General features: G+C 37.6%; 1 long non-coding RNA gene and 2 other non-coding genes across 3 annotated transcripts; 2 read left to right on the plus strand and 1 right to left on the minus strand.

The window, feature by feature from the left end:
- Window positions 1–3,089: 3,089 nt before the first annotated feature.
- On the minus strand, window positions 3,090–9,204 carry LOC108670969. Its single transcript, XR_001930775.1, has 3 exons — window positions 9,174–9,204; window positions 6,868–7,321; window positions 3,090–3,223 (listed from the first exon to the last, which is right to left on the minus strand). It is a non-coding gene; the product is annotated as an uncharacterized LOC108670969 (long non-coding RNA).
- Window positions 9,205–10,018: 814 nt separating this feature from the next.
- On the plus strand, window positions 10,019–10,089 carry Trnag-gcc. The gene has a single exon. It is a non-coding gene; the product is annotated as a tRNA-Gly (tRNA).
- An 811-nt stretch (window positions 10,090–10,900) lies between these two features.
- On the plus strand, window positions 10,901–10,984 carry Trnal-cag. Its single transcript has one exon. It is a non-coding gene; the product is annotated as a tRNA-Leu (tRNA).
- The last annotated feature ends 1,614 nt before the right edge of the window (window positions 10,985–12,598 follow it).

The following is a 12,598-nucleotide window of genomic DNA, read 5'->3' on the forward strand; positions in this document are numbered from 1 at the left end:
CATTAGCAAGAAGCCGAAGACAGCGATCCGATAATAAATAATATGTAAAGAGTTCTTGGGAAATAAAAATACCTGAATGCTAACATATTTCTCGGTCGAAGGCCGAAAACATGATAAAAAGAGGGCAAGCAATAGCCAATAGTTAATCCAGTCAGAGCTGAAAGAATTGGTACAATTTTAAGCCTAATAAAAATGACACTAATTCCCAGGTAAAAATCAGTCACATTACACTGATAATGCTTGTTACACGTAAAAAAATTGCATCTCGAAACTGCCTAAACTTGTTTAAAAGAAGATAATTTCATAATACAAACTGAAAAGTATTTCAAAGTTTAGTAGGTATTCATAAGTGGTCGATTTCTAGCCGGAACTCTACCTGATCTTTACCAAGCACATAACAATGAAGTTCACGGCTCACGGTAACAAAGGTTCATTAATAATTACGATGAGATGCAAGACCTTCCTCGTAACACCAAGCATTTTGAACCGACAGTTACGTAGATGGTAAATAAATAACTAAATAACTGATGAATGAAGCGGCCACAAAGAGCTCACCTTAACACGTTGACTACCAAGTGGTACATATGCATACCACGAAATGTATTTCTCCAAGACGTAGTGATACATAATTAAGGTTGCCTAAAATCGGCCAAATCCGAAAACAAAAAAGGCCAAAAAAATCCGATAACTCAATATATACTAGTTTATTTGTAGCTTCTGCTATAAAAATTCCATTCATTTTCTTTTTGCAGTATTTAAAATTTGATTATGAAGTTCTCCTATCATAAATTTTAGCCGGCCAACGCAATTGAGAAAAACTAAATCACGGAACTTGTCCGGAAAAAATTACCGTCTGGCAAAACTGTTTAAAAAGGGTACTAAAAATGAAATAATACTACAAGATGAAGCAATCGTAGTCAACGTGTTAACTTCAGCTATCATTCGGACGCTAACATTGATTATGCTTATGTCACTATTTCTGCGTATCAACTTCATTACTATACCAGTATTTCAGTAACACGGGCGAAATGAAAAGTTTGAAATATTCAAGTTTCCAGTTCCAGTATCATGTAACCTTTCATCATCATCAATTTCATAAACAAACAACGTTCTACCAGCAGGTGTTATCAAGTATACCGACCGACCAACAATTATACTACGCTGACAGCCATAAGACATCGGTCGAATATGATGAATTATGAATCTTAACAACTTCCTGGAGAAACCCTGCAGTGTCTCAGGATAATATCAACCTGGAAATAGATAATAACTTATAGCTTGCCAGGTGTGCTGGCATTGCGTTGCTTATGGCGATTAATCGATCACGGATGCGTTGCTTATGGCGATTAACCAATCGATCACGGATGCGTTGCTTATGGCGATTAACCAATCGATCACGGATGACCTTCACTGACACTATCGTTATCGTAGCTCATTTGTTAAGGCTGGTACGTGTCAGTAATGGAAGGTTTGCTATTATTTCTGATTTCATCACAATAAGTCAGGCAGCATGACACAGCGGCCTCATGATGTGCAATTTCACAAGTAATGTTTGTCATCACGCAACAGTATGCATGTAAGAAGCTCTCGATTGTTATTGCACTGCAGAAGCTCCACGTATTTTCCAGATAAAATCGCTAATAAGAAGATTCTACAATCAGAAGCATATTCATAAGCGATGATAAGTTGCAGCATATCTACACCATTTCTTCCCCTTAAAACACTGAAAATAAATTAAATTTTCTCGTCGAAATAATAGCAGATATATATATCCAAATACGCTAGCATTGACGAAAAAATTTTAGTTCAACAGGGCCAGCCAGACAAAGTAACGAACACTGGCACTAAAGTTCAGATTATGCTCCAAAGTCCATCCATGAGATAGATGAAGATCGTTAGTAAAACAAGCACTGATCACAAGAGTTCATCCACGACACGTGAGCGCGTTGAGCGATGGATACCAGGGTTTAGATTACAGTTTATTAAACTTCGATATTTTTACTTTCTGTTGAACTTTGAACATGAGCATAACAGCCCTGCATAATTATGTTCTACCAATGGACTACGGACGGCTAACTACTGTATAGAGGAGAATGAGCTTAACTAATGATAATGCTTTCACCGACGAGAATTGAAAGATACGCCTGTTAGCAATTAATCATGTCCATATAATTGGATAGAAAACCTGCTTGATTATAAATTCTAAACGAATTCCTAATGCATTATGGCGTCAATAAAAGATATACAAGTGATCATATGATATGCATTTGTATCATAAAACAAATAAGTAAAACCATAGTTCACAGAATATCAAGCAGCGTACTCAGCCCAATGCCTAAACTACTCAAAGTAATTCCTTCCTCGACAATTGAAAGAAGTTACACGTCCTAGAAAGGCAACTTCTCTGAATAACTGAAATTGCCAAAAAAATTTAATATATCACCAAAAAAAATAAAAAAATAAGTTTGACTGATGGTGAGCACCGACATGATGAACTGACGACGGGTCGCAACAGAGAAACATTATTACCATAAAATAATAATAAATTAGACTGATGATGAGCACCGACATGATGAACTGACGACAGGTCGCAACAGAGAAACATTATTACCATAAAAAAACAATTTTGACTGAAGGTGAGCACCGACCTGATGTACTGACGCCGGGTCGCAACAAACAGTACCGTAATACCATAAAATAATAATAATAAATTTGACTGATGGACGTGATTGGTGTCATGGTGAGCACCGACCTGATGTACTGACGACGGGTCGCAACAAACAGTAATACCACAAGATAATAATAATAAATTTGACTGAAGGTGTCATGGTGAGCACCGACCTGATGTACTGACGACGGGTCGCAACAAACAGTAATACCATAAAATAAAAATAATAATATTGACTGATGGTGTCATGGTAAGCACCCACCTGATGTACCGACGACGGGTCGCAACAGAGAAACATTCTTACCACAAAAAAAAAGCTAAAAAAAATAAATAAAAATTATACTGATGGTAAGCATCGACCTGATGCATTAATACCATAAAATAATAATAAATTTGACTTATGCTGCGCACCAACCTGATGTACCGACGATGGGTCCTGCATCCAGCATCGGTACATCTCCTCGACGTAAGCCGAAGACGAGCCATTAAGGAAAGGCTCGGCCGCCAGAGCCGTGTTCGCTGGAGGAGGAGGAGGCGCCGACGACTTCAGCCGAGCTGTTGGAAAACAGAGGCGTCACGTCGCGATCGCGGGGTCAAGTAAAGGAGGGGGGATCAAGGATCGGAGGGATCAATGATTGGGGTATCAAGGGTCGGAGGGATCAATGATAGGAGGGATCAATGATCGGGGGATCAAGGATCAGGGGGATCAAGGATCAAGGGGATCAAGGATCAGGGAGATCAAGGATCGGGAGATCAAGGATCGGGAGATCAAGGATCGGGAGATCAAGGATCGGGAGATCAAGGATCGGGAGATCAAGAATCAGAGGGATCAAGGATCAGGGAGATCAAGGATCAGGGAGATCAAGGATCAGGGGGATCAAGGATCGGAAGATCAAGGTTCTGGAGAACAAGGATCTAAATAACAAGGATCTGGAGATCAAGGATCAGGGGGATCAAGGATCGGGATCAATGATTGGGTCAAGGATCTGGAGATCAAGGATCAAAAGGATTAAGGGTCGGGAGATGATCGAAGATCGGTGGATCAATGACCGGGCCGTCACGTCGCGATCAGAGTTCATGCAAGTTCGTCACCAAATTAAGCTATACAATTATTGAGTTCAAGTTCTTATTACGGTAGAAAATGAGTTCAAGTTCTTAGCTTTTCAACGTCCGAGTAAAAAAAACTCGAAATTATAACTCAAAATTCTTAAAGACTCCTGAAGCCGACGGCATGAGAAAAACATTGAATCAAGTTAATATTCGGCAACAATTGAAAAATTTCCGATGGTAATGTTAAAACACATTAATCTTGCAAATTCCGAACAATACATCAAACCCCAAAACCAAAACAATTAAACAGAAACGCGTACTATTGATTGAAGCCAGCACCCGAGTAGGACATACTATTGTGCGAAATTGAAAAAAAAGAACAATCGAGACAAATCGAAAACGCCGAAAAAAAAAACACAGTAAGCCCCCACACAGAGAAAAATCTCAAGACGTTTTGGGCTTAGAATAATTTAAGGAGGTCGCCTGTAAATCAAACTACCTACGTGAGTGCACTTTGCTACTGCATCAAGCGGCCTTCAAGTTGCCTTTCCGTGATAGCGAGAAAAGAGAAAAAAATAATCCAGCACAAAACAGCTCGCTTTCCAAACTTTTCATTGTGTCAACAAATTTGTTCGGTATCCAAAGATTTTTTTTCATCAACGAGTGCTGCCGTAGAAACGTTTGCGAATTCAAAGTTCGATAATTATTTCATCGGTAATTTAATTTTTCATGGGAAAATAATAGACTAAAAACTTGAAACAATCGCATTGTTTAAACAATCGATCACACCCACGGCACTCGATCGCACATTGGCGGGGCTTGCTTCAAGATGCTTCAACTTACAAGATAGAGAACTGGAAATACGAATTGAACTTTTGATTTAATGAAACAAGCACAAGCGATCATTTATCCTGAATTGAAGCCGGCACGCAGAGATAAGCAAAAGCCACTAAAACGACAAAAAAAATATTAAGGCGCTCAAAATTAACTGCACCAATAAAATGAAATGAGACAACACGTCAGCATAACGAGTATATAAAAAATTATCCCGCTATAAATAAATTCAACCTTCGAATACCTAGCGCCACAATGTCAGACATTTCCTACAATGGAAATAAACGTCAATTTCTCAAGCTTATTTTGGTATTGATCAAGAGCAAAGCAATTACTGGATTCATTACAACTATCTAAAAAGATTTAATGACCATAGAAATAGTTGAGGTGAAACCACGTTAATTACAGTTAAGACAGCATTCACCTCTACAAAAAACACGTCTGACAGGAATTCGAGCTTAGGAAGAAGTTCACGGGGTATATAATCCATTCTAGGAACGGCTACGGATTTTTCCTTGTTTTTTTACGAGTTCAAATTAGAATGAATAAAAGAACAAACATATTATTATATGTTTGATTATTATTATTAGGAAAGATATTATTAAGAAATATTATTTCATAAATGTTCATTAATATAATACTCTTTTTTTTAACTCCGTTTAAAGTGATGAGTTCAATAAACTGGTGCAACAAAAAGCACAATCGCAAACATGTTGCATAGCAACTACAACTCAATGCGATTTTCTCAAAAGGTTTAGCCTTCAGCGTTATCAGAATGTAGGTCGGAGGCTTTCTTACGAGATCAACAGGAAACGGTTTTGTCACACATTGCACGGCAAAGGGCTGGCTACTGTAGTAAATTTTGTTTTGAATTGCAGAACGCAAAATAAGTAGTAAAGTAACTTGTTGTTTTGAATTGAATGACGCAAACGAAGTAAAACTTGGGTTTAGTTGCATGACAGAAACGATGTAACACGCGTGTTGAATTGCACGGCGTAAACGAAGTAACACGTGTGTTAAATTGTATAGCGTAAACGTAGTAACACGTGTATTGAATTGCACGGCGTAAACAAAGTAACACGTGTGTTAAATTGTATAGCGCAAACATAGTAATACGTGTGTTGAATTGCACGGCGTAAACGAAGTAACACTTGTGTTGAATTGTACAGCGCAAAACAAAGTAATACGTGTGCTGAATCGCATGGCGTAAACGCTGTAACACGAGTGTTGAATTGCACGGCGTAAACGAAGTAACACTTGTGTTGAATTGCTGGACGAAAACGAAGTATCGATGATGAGTGTATTGATGCTAATAATGAGTATAAGGGCGCGCGGACGCTGCATTCCATAATGGAAACTCGATAACGTGGATGAAGAATTTGCACACATGTTCGTACTGACGTGGTCATCTTGGGAGTGTTGAATTCACAGGTGTTTCTCAAGGGCGCAGATGTGCGCTCGCTAATGTTACACAACACCGGATGATGTAGCAACGTAAACAAATTTCATCCCCTCCTTGTCACATTACAGTGCTGTCCAGCACGGACGTTCTTGAGAGTAAAATTAGGCGCCCTTAGCAATCGTGAAAAAATCATAATCCGAAGACACAAAAATTAGGCGTTTTAATTTTAAATCTCGCCGCTGATTTTTGAAATTAATTTTTGAACAAATCAGTCGCACAGAGGAGCATTTAGCCTTCACACGACCAGGTGCTACAAATTTGTCGAGTTACCGATAAAATGAATTAGCATTTATTCAATAAATTATGATCTAACTTGAGCACCCACCAAGGTGAAAAGATGACAAGAAACGTACGATACTTGTAAATTAACTACAGGTGTGGAGAAAGCTGCGGCCATTAGGTCGAGAGCGAGCACAATGATCGGTTAATGCGAAGCTGAATACAAAATCAACCCACAAAAGTACCTATATCAGAGATAAGAATATTTTACCATCTATTCAAATTATATGCATGTTTACTCACAGTTCAGAAAGAACAAAGAACGAGTTAGGATATAGGGAAGGTGGAAGAATACGACGAATGACGCAAAGGCAGAGTGGAGTAAAAGAGTAATTAGAATGGAGCCCAAGGTTGTGGGGTCTTAATTAAAGGCCAAAGAAAGGTTGTGAGGTGGAGTAAAAGAGTAATTAGAATGAATCAGTAATTAAAGGCCGAAGAAAGGTTGTGAGGTAGAGTAAAAGAGTAATTAGAAAGAATCAGTAATTAAAGGCCGAAGAAAGGTTGTGAGGTGGAGTAAAAGAGTAATTAGAATGAATCCGTAATTAAAGGCCCAAGAAAGGTTGCGCAGGCTTACCACCAGGTACATGTGACTGCAGGAGGGCGGGGGAATTGGTGGTGATGGCTGGCGGCAGACGTGCCAGTAGATGTGATACGGAGCGAGCTCGGTTCATGATGCTCGCTTCTTCTCTTCTTTACCAACAAAATGTGTCTTTTTTCCGATAAAAAAATTATTAGGTGTTGATTCTGACCAAAAAAATTAAATTTTGTGAGAATAATTTTCGCCTGTAATTTATGATTGAGGAAAAATGGTTTAAGAGCTGAAAGTTTAGTTCAAGTCGACCACAAAAATCACCAAGATGGCATTGACACAAACTGATGAAAGAGAATTGCGTTAATTTCAACTTCAAATAGTTGAGATGCACGAGCGATCGCTTGTCAACTGACACTGACTAGCGAAGTCCGTGGGTCAACACAAGAGTTGAAGTCGGGCTCGCTCAGAATCTTGGGCACTGCAGCTTCCCTGGAACCTGAAATACAAGACACGTTTATATAGACTCGTAACTTAAAGAAAAAACTGACAAAATAATACAAATCAATTTATAAAAATTTACGGATAAGACTTTTGGATGCCACTAACTTTGGCGACTTGAGAGATTTTAGAAATGGCACGGCCTTTAAAATTTAAAATAAATATACATCACAGTTTAACATATAGCTCGGTTTAATAATAAGTATTTTCTTTTCAGTGGGATTTCATGCTCTGCAACTCCCAGTAACAACTGTAACTTAGCAGAGAAAAACGAACCAGCAAGAACCTTAAATTTCTTTTACAGCTAACCACTTCTAGAAAATAGGGCAGCGTGAAATTCTAGACGCACACAGTCGTTTTACCAAAAAAGTACTCTTACGGCTTTAACCACCATTGTATTGCTAGCCGCACTGGCCAAACATATTTTGAACATCAGGTCGACATAGAATTCAAGTTGGCAATTATTTCGAAAAAAATCGCGTTGTTAAAACGACCTCCCACAAATGGAATGCATTGCGTTCGCAGCAAGAATTTGCAACTGAAAAGTGAAAAGTAAATCACTGGATAAATAGAGAATAGAAAAGGCAGAAAAGTGATAGGAATTGCAATAATATTATCTAATTATAATACTTGAAAGAATTCGTACAGGCAATAAACGTTAAATTTTTATGTGCGATTGGCAAAGATAGATAAGTGAAGTGGCATCTGGAAACGAATGAGAACTCAACTAGAATCAACGTGCGTTCATCTTCATAGTTCATTCGAGATGTTGAGTCAATGCATTAAACAAAGATAGTTTCTCGGAAAAATTTCAAAAATGCATAATGGAATAGATATAGAGAAAAATTTTGAGGTGCGTACAGTAAAAACCAACAAAGAACTAGGCTAATCAACGACCGAGCAAACACGTGGTAAGTAGATAGAAAGTCAAGACATGTGCCGTGAGCCGAACAAGATAATGCGATAGATAGGCAAGCTATACCGAAAGCTGCTTAGACGCTCGTATACAGTCTCAGCTTACGCGTTAAATTATACAAAAACTAATCTTTACTTGTGTGAGTAACGACAAAATGGGGTGAATACAATGCGTGTTCCATACGAAACACTTGCTCGTTTGAATTGTGTCGCTGCCTCAAACTAATTGGTGCCGAGCATCCAATTGTTATGAAGAAGAAACGATGAGATGAAGAAATGGTTACAAGTAAAAGTACGGACGTATGTGGAAGGGAATTGTAAAAGTAGAAAGCATAGATGAAAAATGTACAATTAGGCAAACGTTTTATTTCAAGTGCATATATTATAGGCGTCGGCGATGAACGGAAAAACTTAGTTTAACCGATTCCCGTAGGCTTGGGACAAACCTTGGGTATCATATATCAATAAGAACTTCGCAGCTTATACGAGATAAAAATTAATAATAAGTGAAATTAAAGCTCTTACTAAAATTGGTAGTGAACTAATTTTTGAATCGTTTAAAAAAATTATAGTATGCTAAATGCACATTTTTGCAGCAAACAATAACATCGAACAGGCAAAATGTTAGCAAGCATCACACTGATCGTTACTGAAATTTGAAAACGTTATCTATATTCTATAAACTTGTCAAGTTTTCAGACAGCGCAGATGTGAAGTGCTGAGTCTAGTTAGGTCACGGTGTGCTGCAAGGCAAGGCCAGTGCATTTAACCGACGATTCTGCATCGCCCTACTCAAAACATACAATTCTATGAACATTTTTTTTTTTTTGTTGGAATAATTTAACCCTGTGCTAGTGTATACTAGGTTACAACAGTGACAGAACATGGAACCACAACACGGTAAGATAATATTTAAGAAGCAGGACGATACCTACATCACATCCACACGCCACACGAGCTCACCAGTCACTAGACCGCAGCCTTTCCCAGAACTGTGCACCAGCGACGTTTAATAGATGCCAACTTATGATTAAAATATCAATCTATCTCATTAAAGCAAAATATTACTCACTATATCCACATTAAATTAATTGTAATGTGAAATATTCTAATAGTTATACAAATTTAAGACCGAGACTAGCACTCTAAAACATTTCCATGGTCATAAATATAACAACATCTGGCATCGATCACCACTTCCGCGCAACTTCATGAAATCCGTACATACTGAAGATTTTCCTTAAATAATAAGGAACTTCTCGTACATTTGCACTCAATAGGTTCCCAGAAATTTTATTCCAGCGCTGAAGCATAGCAGCATCCATCAACACACAAAGCTGATTCTAGCAACTCGAATGATTTTGGTTTTCCGCAACAGAACTTGCAGACGACACGCAACTCTGTCACGTGGTGCAGAGGGCGGATAGTTCTTGCCGCCAGAAAAATCAGGATATCTGTGCCGTCGAAGACGGTCTGAATAAAATAGCCCCTGTAACTAATTATGATTAAGATGCAGTGCTCCAAGTTATAAAAAGTCTGGAACTTTTAAATAACTGGTAAATGGTACGAGTTTGGATAGTTATAAATAACTAAAAATATACCCATTCACGCACCAGTCACTTTCGAGAACTCAATCAAGTATTAAAAAATGTATCTCGGCATCTTCAACAAATTCACTGTCACGTGTGAAGAAAGGGAATTATTCCTCAAGTAAATTTAATGTAAAAAAGAGACAGACTGAGGAAGTAATAGACTGTTAAATACCTCTATATATCAACAAGCATCGGTGGTTCAGTGGTAGAATTCTCGCCTGCCACGCGGGAGGCCCGGGTTCAATTCCCGGCCGATGCAATCCTTTTTAGGGTATGAATCGCATTTTTAAATCATTGTTCAAGAAATTTCGTAAATATCTGACTATTGTTTAAAAATGCATCTTGATTTCATGAAGATGGTCTCGAAGAAAAAATTTTAAACAGACGTCTTGGAAAAAAATTTATTGATACGGGATTCTGTGTTAAAATAATGTTCAGTTTGTAAGTAAACTAGTTATGGCGCTCTTCAAAAAAAGAATGATAATAAAGGTGCAGTTAGCTGCCGCCTCTGCTCGGCGCTTTTAGGGTACGCTTTGAGATCCCGTTTAGCAGTAACATTAGTGCATCGAAATCCCGTTCAACCGTTACAACGGTGCGCTGAGATCCCGTTCATCCGTTAAAATGGTGCGCTGAGATCCCGTTCATCCGTTACAATGGTGCGCTTAGATCCCGTTCATCCGTTACAACGGTGCGCTGATATCCCGTTCATCCGTTACAATAGTGCTCTGAGATCCTATCGGAAAAATGCTCGCTCAACTTTAAGAAATCAAAATGAAATAACAATTGATAGCTAAAGATGAGCAAAGCAATGCCAGGCTTTTTATATTTTTCTATTCTTGACAATAAATCAGCGGGTGTATTTCATTGTCCGGTATAACACCCGCATAAAGTATAGACATACTTCGAAAACACTATTGACAGCAAAGAAAAATTATTTTATACAATTCAACCTAAAAAATACTGCTGAATTCTGTGTGCCGGTTAATGCGTACAATGGTTTCCATTACAGTAGAAAACTCACAAAAAAAATATATCCCCAACAAATGCCGTAGTACGCGCCCCTTAGGCAAGTCAGGATGGCCGAGCGGTCTAAGGCGCTGCGTTCAGGTCGCAGTCTGGTTCTCCAGGCGTGGGTTCGAATCCCACTTCTGACAAATAATTTTCCTTTTGTTGAGCATAAAACAGGCTTCCCTCCTTCGGAGAAGTACACAACACATTTCCTGTAGCGTTGGATGGAGTTTCCTTCTTGGAGATACTACACATGAATACCTGACAGTTCCCTGAATTCATTGCTTCTTTCCCCCTCAGTTCACTCTAACCAACGCATTTATCGAACCAAATATTTAATCACATTTCATTTAAGTTTGATAATGGATATATAAATGCTCGTGGGCAGAGAGCCTGAAAAGAATAATATATTTACTCATATAAGGAGATTAAATTTAATACTACAAGCTGCATTACCTAAAATTGGGATCCAACAATAGAATATATGGATCAAAATCATCTGCAACTCAACATTGCTAATTCACAAATTCTTGACCGTTGATCTTCCTGTAAATTAGATGGCCCTTAACCTGTGAGCTGGATGACAGTGCCAACAACTAACATGTAATTTTGGTCTGAGGAGCCAATTACATTATTTTAAATAAATTAGAAAAGAGAAATTGATGCCAATACTAATGAGCCTCTAATTTAGTTCTTGATAAATCAAAGTAAAAATAAGTTTTTTGTGACAATATCAAGAATAATAATTATGTTAATGCCTTAGTTTTTCTCACTATGCCAATGCTCACATATATCACTAGAACTATATTCTTTTTCAAAAAAAAATCAAACCTTCAAAAAACCACAATCATAAAACCAAAATATGAGGAATGTAGTAACAAATAGTTGAGTGCCAGCAAAACTGGGGAGATCCTCTAAATTAATGAAAAATATATAGCAAGAAACACATAAGTAGTTAATATACATATGAGGAACTGAAAAATATGTCATGTGTCACTGACACTTGAATCAATTTGCTTGGAAGACTAGACTACAGCTTCAACATATTTGCTGTTTATTGACATATGAAATTCATTACATGGTTCATTTTGGTCAAATTCTCTACTCACCTGACTGTTATAATAGTATTATTTATTCAAGAATCATGTTTATTATGGAATTATTTAAAAAAATTATGATCTCTTTAATAGGAATTGACTCTTGACAAATGGCATGATAATAAGCACTAAATTAATGTAACAACAAGTATTAATCAAGTTTCACAATGAATAATTCAAGAAACAATGCATATGGCGCTGATTTACATGGATAGATGGTTCTGCTTGGTGCTCACATTTCTTTTAGCAGGGCAGCTCTTAGAACAGCCAGAATATTTTATATTTTAACTTCTGATTGCATGCAAAGAAGAAATTAAGGTCAGTTCTATTTGATGGCCAATGAGGCTTACTTGAGGCATTGATAATACATTGTAAGATTTTCTGGTTTCCAACAGAAGAACATTACCAGTACAGTAGATATTCACTAAGAAAACTACAAATTTGTTGAGGAAACAGGAAGCTATAAAGATCCAAATGATTTTATAAATTCACAGACCATCCTAGCCACCACACATAAACAACCAAGAAAGAGAGTTATGAAAGAGTTATGTTATGAAAACAAAGAGTTATGAAAACAAACTTTTAATCTCATTAAAACATTATACTGTACAACTCATGCATCTAAAAAAGCAGCATGAGAACTCACCACCCCAAGTATTGATC

Source organism: Hyalella azteca, unplaced genomic scaffold (assembly GCF_000764305.2).
Source record: "Hyalella azteca isolate HAZT.00-mixed unplaced genomic scaffold, Hazt_2.0.2 contig14224, whole genome shotgun sequence".
Lineage (NCBI taxonomy): Eukaryota > Metazoa > Arthropoda > Malacostraca > Amphipoda > Hyalellidae > Hyalella > Hyalella azteca.